Source organism: Lissotriton helveticus, chromosome 2_1 (genome assembly GCF_964261635.1).
Source record: "Lissotriton helveticus chromosome 2_1, aLisHel1.1, whole genome shotgun sequence".
Classification (NCBI taxonomy): domain Eukaryota; kingdom Metazoa; phylum Chordata; class Amphibia; order Caudata; family Salamandridae; genus Lissotriton; species Lissotriton helveticus.
In genome coordinates this window covers 1,318,736,092-1,318,748,405 of record NC_136059.1, presented here as the reverse complement: position 1 = coordinate 1,318,748,405, position 12,314 = coordinate 1,318,736,092, and the positions used below count along the sequence as shown (strand labels likewise).

Below are 12,314 nucleotides of genomic sequence, written 5' to 3'. Positions count from 1 at the left end.
AATCATGATTTCACACTGAACAGCAAGAGTGTGGACTGAGAGCAGTGAACAGACTGAAGAAATTAGAAATGTTAAGGCTAAGGAGCGTGGTCATATTATGAACAGTTTTGCTGGCTCCCTGAAGAGTCGAGAGCCTTTTTTTTCTATTTGCACCCTCTAAACGCCTACATATAACCCAAACGTTTTTGGAGCTGGAGTATGATTTTTAAACAGCTCAACCAGGGATATCTTATTGGTTATGGGGCCCTGCCCAAAACGTATTTTGGGGACATTGTTCGGAACAGCTTTGAACTTATGATCCAGTTTCAGCTCTTTCATGCCTTCTTTGACCAGGTCACTGACAGTGGACATGTACACTGGTCCAAATTCTAAATGTGTTTAAATCTAATCTTTATGGATACTGACCTGCGATTTCAATATTGTAACACAGCAGCAGCACACTAATATTACTACAAATAATGTATGTGACATAGGAATTTGTGAGGTCTTGTTTTGATCTAAAAGAAACTTATTTATGGATATTGCATGAAACAACCTATCTCTGCAAAATGTCTGTAACAAACTAACACATCACTCACATTAAAAATAAATTGAAGGAAAACGGTATTTGAAACCTATGGGGCCTCATTTATTTGTTTGTGCTGTAAGGCAGCGCAGCAGGCCTTCCTGCTGTGCTGCCCTATGGCAAATGAAAAGGTCAGGAATTTGCTGTATCTATGAGATTCAATGCATTCCTGTCCCTTTCACCTGCGCCGGTGCACAATAGTCTGCTGTGTGCCAATGCAGGCACTTCTGCACCATGGTGCAAGGGTGCCTGCATTGAGGGGAGGATTGTTTTTGTGCAGGAAGGGAAACCTTCCTGCACAATAACAATCACAAGAAGCTTTTTCCTTTTTCTATGTGTGCTGCATTCAAAAGGAAAAATCAAGGAGAAATATAGATATTTCTCCTCATTGCGCCTCCCTTACGCCTCCTCTGTGATGGCGTACGTTTTTGGCCCTGCCTCAGATTTACGATTTCTCATAAGTCTGGGGCAGTGTCAAAATGCCATGGATGTTGCTGGGAACACCCCCAGCAACACCCATTGCATGCCCCTTTAACCGAGAAAACTGCGTTAAAGGGGACAATATTTACGGGGCAGCATTAAGCCAAAAAAAGTGACTTAGTGCTGCCTCGTAAATATGGAGCAGGCTTCTGCGCCACGGAACGTCACAAAAAGTGACGTTTTATGGTGCAAGGGGCCTCATAAATGAGGACCCATGTTTTAAAGAAATATTGGTGGTCATCAGGGCGAGGCTCTCTGCAGAACAGAGCTGGCTCTATCAGGCCCCCCCCCCTGAAAGGCTGGGGCCTCGGCCATAGCCCACTTTGGCAATGCCTTAAAATGTCTCTGCACTCAACTATGAAACAGTGAGCAGGTGAATTTGAAAGAGAGATAGAATATACGTTGTCCTGAAGAAGGTGGTCTTATGCTTGTTGGGTACCACCGAAACGCGTCTTCACTCGTTTTTAAGAGGATACATCCAATGAACGAATAGCATTGATTATAAAGAAGTTCAATATTGTCAATACTGTTATCGATTCAGATGGAATAACCAATGTCAAAGATTAATTTTTATATCTGTTCCTAATTCTCTCTGATTATTTTATATTTGTTCCTAATTCTCTCTGATGTTTTTAATCAATTTTGTATTCAATGTCTGAAATATGTTTATTAGAAATATTGTAATGTACATTCTGATGATGTTTTAATTTATTAAAAAGAAGATATAGATAAATACATCCCCTTGGTGTTTCCTTCTCAGTACTGGTGAAGTATATGGTCTCATTGATTCGCAAAGAATAGTGGTTATTGACTTGCCAAGAGTTGCTGTTTTTATAAAAACAAGGAACAAAACATTGCCTTCAAAACTCCAGCGGATCAGAAACAATTTACTGATGTGCACATGGGAGAAGAGATTAACTTTGGCAAAACTTGAACTTCTATTTTTGTTCTCAGTTATCATATCACTTATGTCATTTAATCTATGTCTTTTCATAGCCTTGGTACCATACATTTTTAATTATCGTTTCTTAATTTTCTGTTTTGTCCCAATGGGTCTATTGCTTGTCCATGCCATTTAGATTGATGTATTCTCTGCTCCTGTGTCTCTTTGTCCCTTGTTCCCACATTCACTAATCTCTTGTCTCAATCAGTATAGGTAAGTCTCTACAACTTTTCTTTTTTCTACCTTTACACTGTATCTCTCTTGCCGTTTTCATGGCCTGCTGATTCTTTTCTTTTTTCTACCATATATACTAATCATATTACTTCTATTGTGTTTATTCTATTTTCTACCATATCTGGGAGTCTGCCCTTGACTGACCTCTGCATCTACGCTCCTGCCCCTTCTACAAATATTGTACCTTTTGTCTCTCTACTAACACTTATGGTTAAAGTCCTGAAGCTTTTTGCCATCTCCTCTCCACTGATCACTGGCAGTTTCTTTTTCTACCTGTTTTCTTTTCCTTTTCTGTTTCTTCTCTTAATCATTATTCTAGCCCCTCCTTTATTTCAATACTACATTGATTGCATTTTGCTATTTATTCTTCAGCCTTTTAATATTAGTGCTTCATCTATCTGTGCCTTTTAGTTTTATTTGAGGTTATTGTCATGCATAATATTGGTTTATCTAAGTTATTAGTGATTAGTTTTTCTTCCACACGTTTCATATGAGTAATGTGCATAATATTTCATGGAATATTAAAGGAGTTTATAACCCCATAAAAAAATTAAGAGTTCTTACCCATCTATACAGGTTAAAACACCAGATTGCTCTGTTATAAAAAAAACTCACGTTAGGGAAAACAACATTGCCTGTTTAAGAATGGGCTGGGTTGGCCATGTGCTTTGTTCCCCTGCTACTAATAATAATAATGGTGTAGTTATTCTTTTTCACAAATCCTTAAACTTAAAGATTACAAATGAAAGTAAGAACAATGAAGGCAGATAGCGTCATTTTAATCTCAAGATAAATGATTCCCCGCTCCCCATTTGTATTGCTTATTGCCCCACAGGAGTTGAAGTTCAATTCTGGGAGCTTTTCTCCATTCAGTTCTAGTTTTGCCCATCTGATAACCTAATTATTAGGGGGGGCAGAGCAACCAGTTAGTGAATCTTTTTATTGATAGAAGTTCACAGACCAAATGTATACCCAACAAAATGCAAAAAGCTTTAAAAAGAATTTAAAACATCTGTATTATCAAAGGGGCTGTTTGATGTGTGGAGATGCTTTCACCCTGAAGTTGGGGAATTTAATTTTAATTCCCATGCACACCAATCCAAATCAAGGATAGATTATATATGTTTATCCCAGAATATTTTCCAACATATGTTACACACCGGAATTGGCTTTAGCCTTATTTTGGATCATGGCCCAGTCATCATCAACGTAGTTTTTCTGCCAAGAATTCCATGATACAACAAATGGAGATTTAATAATATCTTATTAAGTGTTGAACAATTTTAACTATTTTCCACACATTTTTTTTTCTTCATCACACTTCCGATTCTAAGGTGACCTTTATCTGGGGTGCATTTAAACAACTGCTAGAGAATTGCTAGGAAAGTGCTTAAATAATCTTCAGCATTACTAAAAGAAATTAAAACTCTTGATTATGATTACTATTGCTCTAATCAGAACAGTGCTTTGGCCTGCTTGACTAATGGAATTACAGTATACCAAGCAATCTTTTGAAAGTGCTTGTGGCACTTTATTAAAATGTAATGCTAAATATTATGGTGGATGCAATAAGGCAGGCAAATTATTAGTAAATTACCTAAATGTTAAGAGGCAAAAATTTAAGATAAGTATTATTACGGATAAGCATGGAAATAGACACTGTATTGGTTCAAAGATTTTGGAGTGCTTCACTGATTATTACAATCAATTATATACTCCAGTGCAGTACCCAACCAAGGAGGCTATGGTTGAATTCTCTAATTCTGTTCCTAACCATCAAGATCATACAGTCAAACTTTCCTCCCTAGACATAGACATATCAGTTGCGAAACTTAACACAGCTATTACCAAACTAAGAAAAGACAAAGCTCCTGGCCCGCACTGTTTCTCTGTCACGTTTTATTCCCAGCTCTCACAGATCCTAGTTCCAAAGCTACTGATTCAATGTTTTTGTTTACAAAATGGGGCGCATGGTACTTTTCTCGAAGCTATGCTTTGTTTGATTTCCATGAAGAAAAAGGATCTGTCCCTTTGTGGAAATTACAGACCCATTTCCCTCATAATACTGACTGTAAGATATTTGCAAAGATCTTGGCCTTGTGTATCAATCACGGTATTTTGCATTTAAAGTGATAGGTATAAAAGTTACTTACCTTCGGTAAAGTAATGTCTGGTAGAGCCACAGTTTAGCTGCAGATTCAATAACTTTTTAATTCTCCCCAGGCGCCAGTCTGGATCCTGAAAATTTTCAGCAGTACCTCTGTGCTCCGGGGGACGGCATTGCATGGCTTCACAATGACGTTGACTCTGGTCATGACGTCAGTGGAGCCATGTAAGTCCCCTCCGGGTCGCCGACGTCAGTTTCTACAGTGAAACCTTCCACGCCAGAATTGCAGAGCCACTGTAGAAACTGGTTGTGGAAACAGTGTGCCAAAAAAGATCAAAAATCTTTGAAACATTAATAAAGAAGAAATTGTATTTTATTTCCAGACATGGATTTTAAAGAAAACTCCAACAAAATCAACAAAACACAGGGAAACGTGAAACCCTGAGGCCTGGTGAATAACCCTCAAATAAGGAAAGAAAACCATACACTCTATAGACCATTCATCAATGGCATGGCAATAGTAAAGCAAAACTTAAAAAACAACACCAAGCTGTTCCTTGAATCACACCATTACGTGACATATTGATATTGCCAATACAAGGTATGATGATGCCAAACAAAATTTTTCAAAGAAAGAACAAATAAATCACAACTGCTCACTGGTGATTGATCCAGTGTGAAAGAGAAAACACACCCTCAACCTACTGACCACACACAGTTGGAAATGAATGGTATGGCAACATCTAAACAAAAGCTCTATGGCCAGGCCAAGCGGTCTGTTGAGTCCCACCATAAGTTGAGATAGTGATACCGGTATAAAAAACCAGTACTGATAAAGGGTATAACCCTTATCTCATAGGTCGTTCACAGAGCGGGGAGGATGGGCAGGGAGGTAATTAATCTGCGGCTAGACAATGTCTCTACCAGATATTATGTTACCAAAGGCAAGTCACTTTTACATCTGATAGAGACATCTAGCCGCACTTTTGAATTAAATACCATAACTATAGCCCCCGGGAGGACGGTCTGTGAACTAATCTTACAAAAGTTCTCAAGGAGAACCAGATGGTCAAAAATAACAACTAACCAAATGCACGTAAAAGTACCAAAACAAGAGCTTTGCTCTTAATAGAATCCAAGATCACTTTAACAGAATATATAAATTAAAAACAATCTTATAGGTCCGAGAGAATCGGCCCTTTGAGGGTAAAAACCCCATAAAGAACCATCTGTCAAATAACATATATTATCCCCTATCCCCCCAAAGGGGGAAAAACTTAATGACCAAAAAGGGTCAAATGCTTGACAAAAGCCATGTAATCTGCATGTTCATGACAATAGAGAAAATCAGAAAAATAATTTCCTGATGAAATCCCAAAGAAGGATTTTCAGAACGCATTTCCCAAAAGGAGAGATGAACAACAACACCTCCTTGGTATAAATAATTTTGTTTGGACAAAATTAGCATTCCCATTCATCCAATGAACCAATTGTATAACATCTTGCCACAAAGATGTATTTATGGACATAAACATATATACAAACCTAAATATGTCACGAGATACTCAAACTGGCCCAGCAATTCACAGAATTTCACTGGCCAATAGCTACTGCCAGACCACAAGGATGTACAAATCTGTCCCTCGTACGGCCTTCAGGGCCATAGTCTGAAAGACTGAACACAACTTCGAGCCATAGATAAGATCGAAACACCAAGGCAAGCGAGAAAAAGGGAATCAAGTGCATCTTTGATTAAAACTTCTTTCTTTTTTGAAGAATAAATATGTATAAAACATATGACACAGCCATTTACACTCTGTATAACTAATAACTAACTAGAACTGAGAAACAGTTCCAGAAAGCGCTTTACAATAATTTTGAAAATGGTAATGCACCTATTAGTGCACTTATCAACAACAAGCACATACAACTACACCTGTGATACAAGACAAATCTGATTGTAAGTCCAACAATTATGTGAAACACATAGGCACTTTAAATCATGTATACCCCTTACACAAAAAGCCACTCTGAAGTGAGAGGTTCGGCAAAAATACACAACCCATTGAAAAAAGGGTACTACGATACCAACACAAAACCGTAGGGGACTTGCCGTAAGAAAAAGGTGCCTGTTAGAAAGAACTGACATCACAAGAAATAACAGTCAAGATTCCTCACCAATTAAGGAATGCAGAAAATATTAGGTACATCCTCTCTAGAAGACAGGTAATGCAGATCAGACAGAACCATGCATATCAAGGAATCATAGGAAGAAGTAAAGCCTACTATAAAGTCAAAAATGTTCCTATTATAACAGTGTCTACCAAAACTTTTATAGATGATTGGTGGCCTTGTTGGATACCAAAGCAGCCCGACACCCTAGGACATTTTGTCTGAAGTCAAGGACAGCAAGCCATCAGGCTCTTCTCCCGTCTGTCCCTGGCAAAGGATTTCGAACAAAGGGTCCATAGTCCTCTGCACCATGGGCAGTGACAAGTCTTAAGCTGCATTGTCTTTTTTCAGCATGTTCCAAAACTAGGAGGAGAAAGCAACCCCGAGGCTGGTGAAGAATCCAGCCCACTAGCCTCACCAAGAGCTGTAAGCCAGCTCCCCTCCACCTTAAACACATTGGTGTTGGAAATGGGCTGAAGAAGTCTTGCCCCAGCCAACCGAGGAGTACCTCCCAACGCCTCTTCCTGAAAAGGGGCCACAAACTGTACAATCCCCTCAGGTTGCATAGCCAATTACACATCCAACGCCGTATGATGCTGATGCAGTGCCATCAGGATGTCGACTGGGGGGGGAGGCACCTTCGACCTACACCGCTGACGTGAATGTTGGAGCCGGTTGGTCAAAGACCAGTGTCGTAAGCAAAGATCCCGAAGGACTGTGAGCATGCGCTAAGGATACGTCAGCAGACGTCAATATCGATCCATCGACTCCTATGGTCCAACCGACAAATCCTTCAACAGCGCCCCACTCACCTCCTTGGGGCCTAGAGGCGCTCCAGAGGGAGATGGGGTCCCAAACATGAGGTGTAAGGACTCATAATATTCCCTCATCTGAGCCAAGGCGACCCTGGCTCCCGGAAACACCGGGGGACGCGGTGCAGACTCGCATACTGCTTCCTCAGCCGTCGAGCAGGAGGAGCCATGGGAGACATAGTCTCCAAGCAGTTAAGTCCGAGAATGCCACGATTTTAACCGTCCCTTACCTTTCGACTTCCCTGGAGAACGTCGTCCTCCAGATTGGCTTTGGCTCCTAGAATGACACCGCAAATGCTCTTCTTGGGACAACAAAGACCAAGGCTGGGAAGCCTCTGAGGATCGCGATACACGCGCCACCATCAACTTCAAACACTGCTCCTTCAAGGACTTCAGTATTGGTTTCTGGCAGGAACCACAATCCTCGGCTCTGTGGTGCTCACCTAAACACTACATACAAATTGTATGTGGTTCTGTCACCGACATATGTCGGCTACAAGACCCACAAGGTTTGAAACCTGTCGACATTAGACAAAGACACACTGTTCCACCAACACCAGGTGTCAAAGTAGGTCAAGAAAAAACGACCAGAGGAACTGCTTGTCCAGATCCACATTACAGCGCGGAAAAGAAGAAACTGATGTAGGTGCGCCAAAGGCTACTTATATGGCTCCACTGATGTCATGACCGGAGTTGACATCATCGTGGTGCGTATGATGCCCTCCCCCTGCACGAAGAGGTACTGCCAAAAGAGTTCCAGATCCAGACTGGCTTCTGTGGAGAATTCAAAAGTTTCAGAAGTCTGCGTCTAGATGTCTCTTTCAGATACAGGCTTTGTGAGGGTTAGATATATTTCAGAAAACTCTAGAACTTTTTTTAAATGTTATTCACCTGATCTCTGAGACTACTAGGTATTTTAAATCGCTTATACCCAAGCCCAAAATTGCACCTCTTGTACCCAGACCATTTTTTTTATTTTTAGCTCTTTTGCTTATGATGCTATCCCATATCAAATGGTACCATGAACATTCTGAAACAGAGGTATGGCCATATATTGCTGTGCAGGCCACTTCAAAGCAATATCAAGAGAATCATTGGTTCATGATACTACCCACTACAGATGGCATCAAGAGTATTAGCAAGAAATAGGCAAACCATGTTCCACTATAGAGAAACGTTTCCGATATTCCTGACTGCACGGTTGGTTAAAATCACCACCTGCATTCTCAATCCTGACCCTCTGTTTCATTAAACCCCAGCTTAAACCACCTGTTGTTACGCATGTTGCATATTGAATAGAAATTACAGCCACTTTGGGCTATCTCCGATATCACCAAAAACCATGAAACAACGAAGCAAGTTATGCCCTCGTTATTTAACATCCTCTCCAAAGTAAACATTGACATCACGGAGCAAGTTGCGCTCAAATGCTCAGAAAGGACCAATGCCTATTGGCCTGACCGCCCGCCGCATGATCAGAAACAGACCACTCAGGGCAAACATAGGTGGTTTTAACCACGCCTCGGCCTCACATCTAGGACAGCAGAGTCGAAAACTCATGCAGGAGGCTTTCACAGCTACGTTGTACAAAAAACTGTGGTCCTAGAATCTGGTTTGTATGAGTAATGAATCAATTACCTAATTAGTATACTTTGTTAATACACATCTGAGCTATAGAGAATATATTAGAAAAGCTCACGAATCTGAGTTCAATATTTATACATCAAATGAACACAATGTAACAAACCAAAAACCTTATTCACCACGCTTTTTATTATGCTTACATTATGGTGAAGGATCAATTGGAATAATTCAGTACAGTATTCTGACAAAAGGAGGGAGGTTGCTCCAAGGGGGAACGTGCATATAAAGAAGGTGCTCAGTATAGGTCAGTGAAAAAGAAAAGAGATTTGGTGCCATAGAAGGAAAATAATTGAATATGAATTAACTACAATAGGTACTGTTGTAAATCACCGTCCTATACAGCCTAGCTACATTTATAATACATATCGTCCATTCATATAGTTTGTAAAGATACAAATTCCTTTTTGCACAATAAGGGTCACACAAAAGAAGTAGGTCTAGGCCTATCCAAGGGCGTCGACGTTTCGACCCGACTTAGGGCTCAAGGGTAAGTAAAGCCTCTGCCCTGCTGGTCTTCTGGACTGGGGCGGGATGTGGAAGGGCAACCTGATAACCGGAGGCTAAGTCACCTATGAGGTAAAGAAGGGTTTTTTTGGGGTCAGGTTTGTTGCATGAAACCATAATTAAACAAAGTGTAAAATCAAAGCAAGGCTTACCCTCCGCGAGTTGCGCGATGGGGAGGCCTGATAAGGGCGTATGTCTGGGCCACTTCTGTGGTGTCGTTGTATGGGAAAAACTCTGCCAGTGATTTCACTCGGGTACTGGGAAAGGAGAAAATTAAAGGGTGAATTCCCTATGGTAAAACGGGCAATGATTGAAGATACAAGAGAGCCCCCTGCTCTTGGGTAAGGCATACAAAACATACCTCAGTTTGTAAAGTTTCACGGAGTGTAGAGAGGAAAGGCCGTCGTGTTAGGTCTTGAATCAATCAAGGTTCATCGATCAGTAGGCTAAAATACAGAAGGAGAGGTCCGGGGGTCAATCTCTAAGTGTAAACTATGGGCGGTTTTCGAGAAACCTCATCCCATGAGTCCCCGACATCAATTACCTGGAGCAGAAGTAGTCTGCATCCGAGTGCAGTCTCTCCGTTGGCGTTCTGTGCGGGCGGCCCAATCCGTCAGTTACTTAAAGACCGGAGCCGCGTGAACGTGCGCGGATGTAGTAACGGCGCACGGAAGGCAGAGTTGAAAGACTCACGGGCCATGGAGCGGGGATGGAATTGAATTAGAAGAAAGATTGTACTGTCGAAACATGTAACCAACAATATATACAGTGAAATAAAATACGGTCAAACAGGCCAAAAGGCAGTATCTACAGTGGACGATGTACAACCTATCTTGCACCCAGTATGCCCAGCTGCACAGTACTAAAGGGTACTGGACAAGGTAAGGTGGACACAATTGTAATAATGTGTGTTCTCCATTCAATAAAGGGTGTAGTTTAAACCACATGATGTGTTGGGATGGGCGTCGATGATTACATTAGAGCCCTAGTGTAAAAGCCTCTAGAGTGACCTGTAACACTTGAGGGAGACCAAAGGTGGGATTATATGTAGTTCAAAACAGATACCTGTCTGTTAATTTCTTCAGATTCGTTCAGGCCCCGTGTGATGGTATCCAAAGAGTGTATCCACCGGCAAACCTGAATACCTGTCGAAAAAACTCAAAAAAGCCGGCCAGACCAGGAACCTAAGAAGCTCAAACTCCCTCCCACTCCTCCCTCCAAAAACAAGAAAAAAAAGAACTGCGGATAGATGCTTCACCGGAAGTGCTCCTAAATCCTGGAAGTCCATTCCCCCTCACATCAGAACCATTTCATCCTTTGTTGAATTCAAAAGCCAACTTAAAACCCTGTTCCCCAGTCTCTCTCCAGGGATTGGATAGCTCGAGGCAACTAGTGGACATCGAGCTCTGCTCCAACTCTTAGACTATGATCAAACCTGAGGTCATTTGTGTCCTGCGAGACAATGTGTTGATCTGATGCTCTTCTATTGTTTGCTCTTCTATTAACTTGCCGCCCGTCTTTGTGTATATGGTGATTATCTGCTATGTATCTGGTGATTATCTGCTAATATCTGCTGTAAAGCGCTCCAATACCCTAGGGTCAGGCCAGCGCTATAGAAAACTTCTTAAATAAAATAAAAAATATAATAAATCACCACCCCTGGGGTTGGGTCTGATTTTCTCTAGTACCCACCATCTGAGGCTATCAGTAGTGTGTTCAAAAGAGGAAAATGGTCAACTAAGGGTGCGCCCTATACTTTGCACCTAATGCGGCTGCAGTGCTGAAGTATGCAGCACTTTATTTTTTGTATTGTTTGCCCTATATATATAAAACCACAGGGGCAGACGATGGCATAAATCACTCGAGCAGAGTTACAATTGCTCTGGTCCTGGAGTGCATATGTTTGAGCAATGTATGTAAACTCCGTCATTTCAGTGGTCATGTGACAGGCTTTACAAAGGCCACATTTATGGTGACCCTAGACAGGTGGAAGTACCCACAGTGTGGGGTGCCCCGGGGTGCAGGGTAGGGGTAGGAATGATTTGACCAAATAGTCCCTGACATTCTTGCCTTTTCTAAAGGCATGAAGCGGAGGAGGCATATTCCCTAGTTCGTCTCTGATCAAATGCCAATGTTTGTTAATGTTTTTTTTTAATTGCATTACTTTTAGTGTTAAACGTGGTGACGCAAACCACACATTCCTCACTGGTATTTTTAGATTTAAGGACTAGTAGAAATTCCCTGTGGTTATGCTAGGCCCTCTTACGTGCCTTTTTCAACAGTCTTATGGGGTATCCTCGTTCAAGTAGTCTCGTCAGAAGGCCAGCTGATTCATTGAAGTAGTCTGCCTTTTTAGAGCAATTCCTCGTAACCTCAAGAATTTACCAAAGGGTAAGTTATCTCTGAGGTTACGGGGTGGTGGCTCGTGTATCTCTGTAAGGTGTTGCGCTCACTGCTCTTCCTATACAGACTAGTGTGAAGTTTGCCTGACTCCTCTTTGATCAAGATTTCCCAAAAATTAATGGCTACTTTGTCAAAGTCAAGCGTGAACTGAATGTCAGCTGAACAAGTGTTAAGCCAGTTGTGGAACTGTTCTAATTGGTCTGTGGAACCTTCCCAGATGATTAAAACGTCATCTATGTATAGACGCCACATTTTTACCCCACGCCTCATTGCATGTCGCAGGTTGATTTGCTAGGAGGAGGCACACTCACGATCAGGCCACCAGCTGCCTCATCTAACACGACTCTTGCACTGATACCGGATACATGCAATCCGCGTGTGCGACAGCTTTACAATCATGCTGAGGGCAGGTCAGGCATTTCCCTACATATCTGCATTGGCGCATTTTGG

The 12,314-nt window shown here is 41.5% G+C and overlaps 1 protein-coding gene across 1 annotated transcript in view; it reads right to left on the bottom strand.

Annotated features, from left to right (window-relative positions):
- The window catches only part of LOC144818635 (uncharacterized), a 79,308-nt gene extending 69,476 nt beyond the window's left edge, over positions 1-9,832 (bottom strand). The window contains exons 1-2 of the mRNA XM_078676242.1: positions 9,823-9,832; positions 9,614-9,718 (exon numbers count right to left, since the gene is read on the bottom strand). The gene's annotated coding sequence lies outside the window, so the exon portion shown is untranslated. The remainder of the gene's footprint in view (positions 1-9,613; positions 9,719-9,822) is intronic.
- Between the last annotated feature and the right edge of the window lie 2,482 nt (positions 9,833-12,314).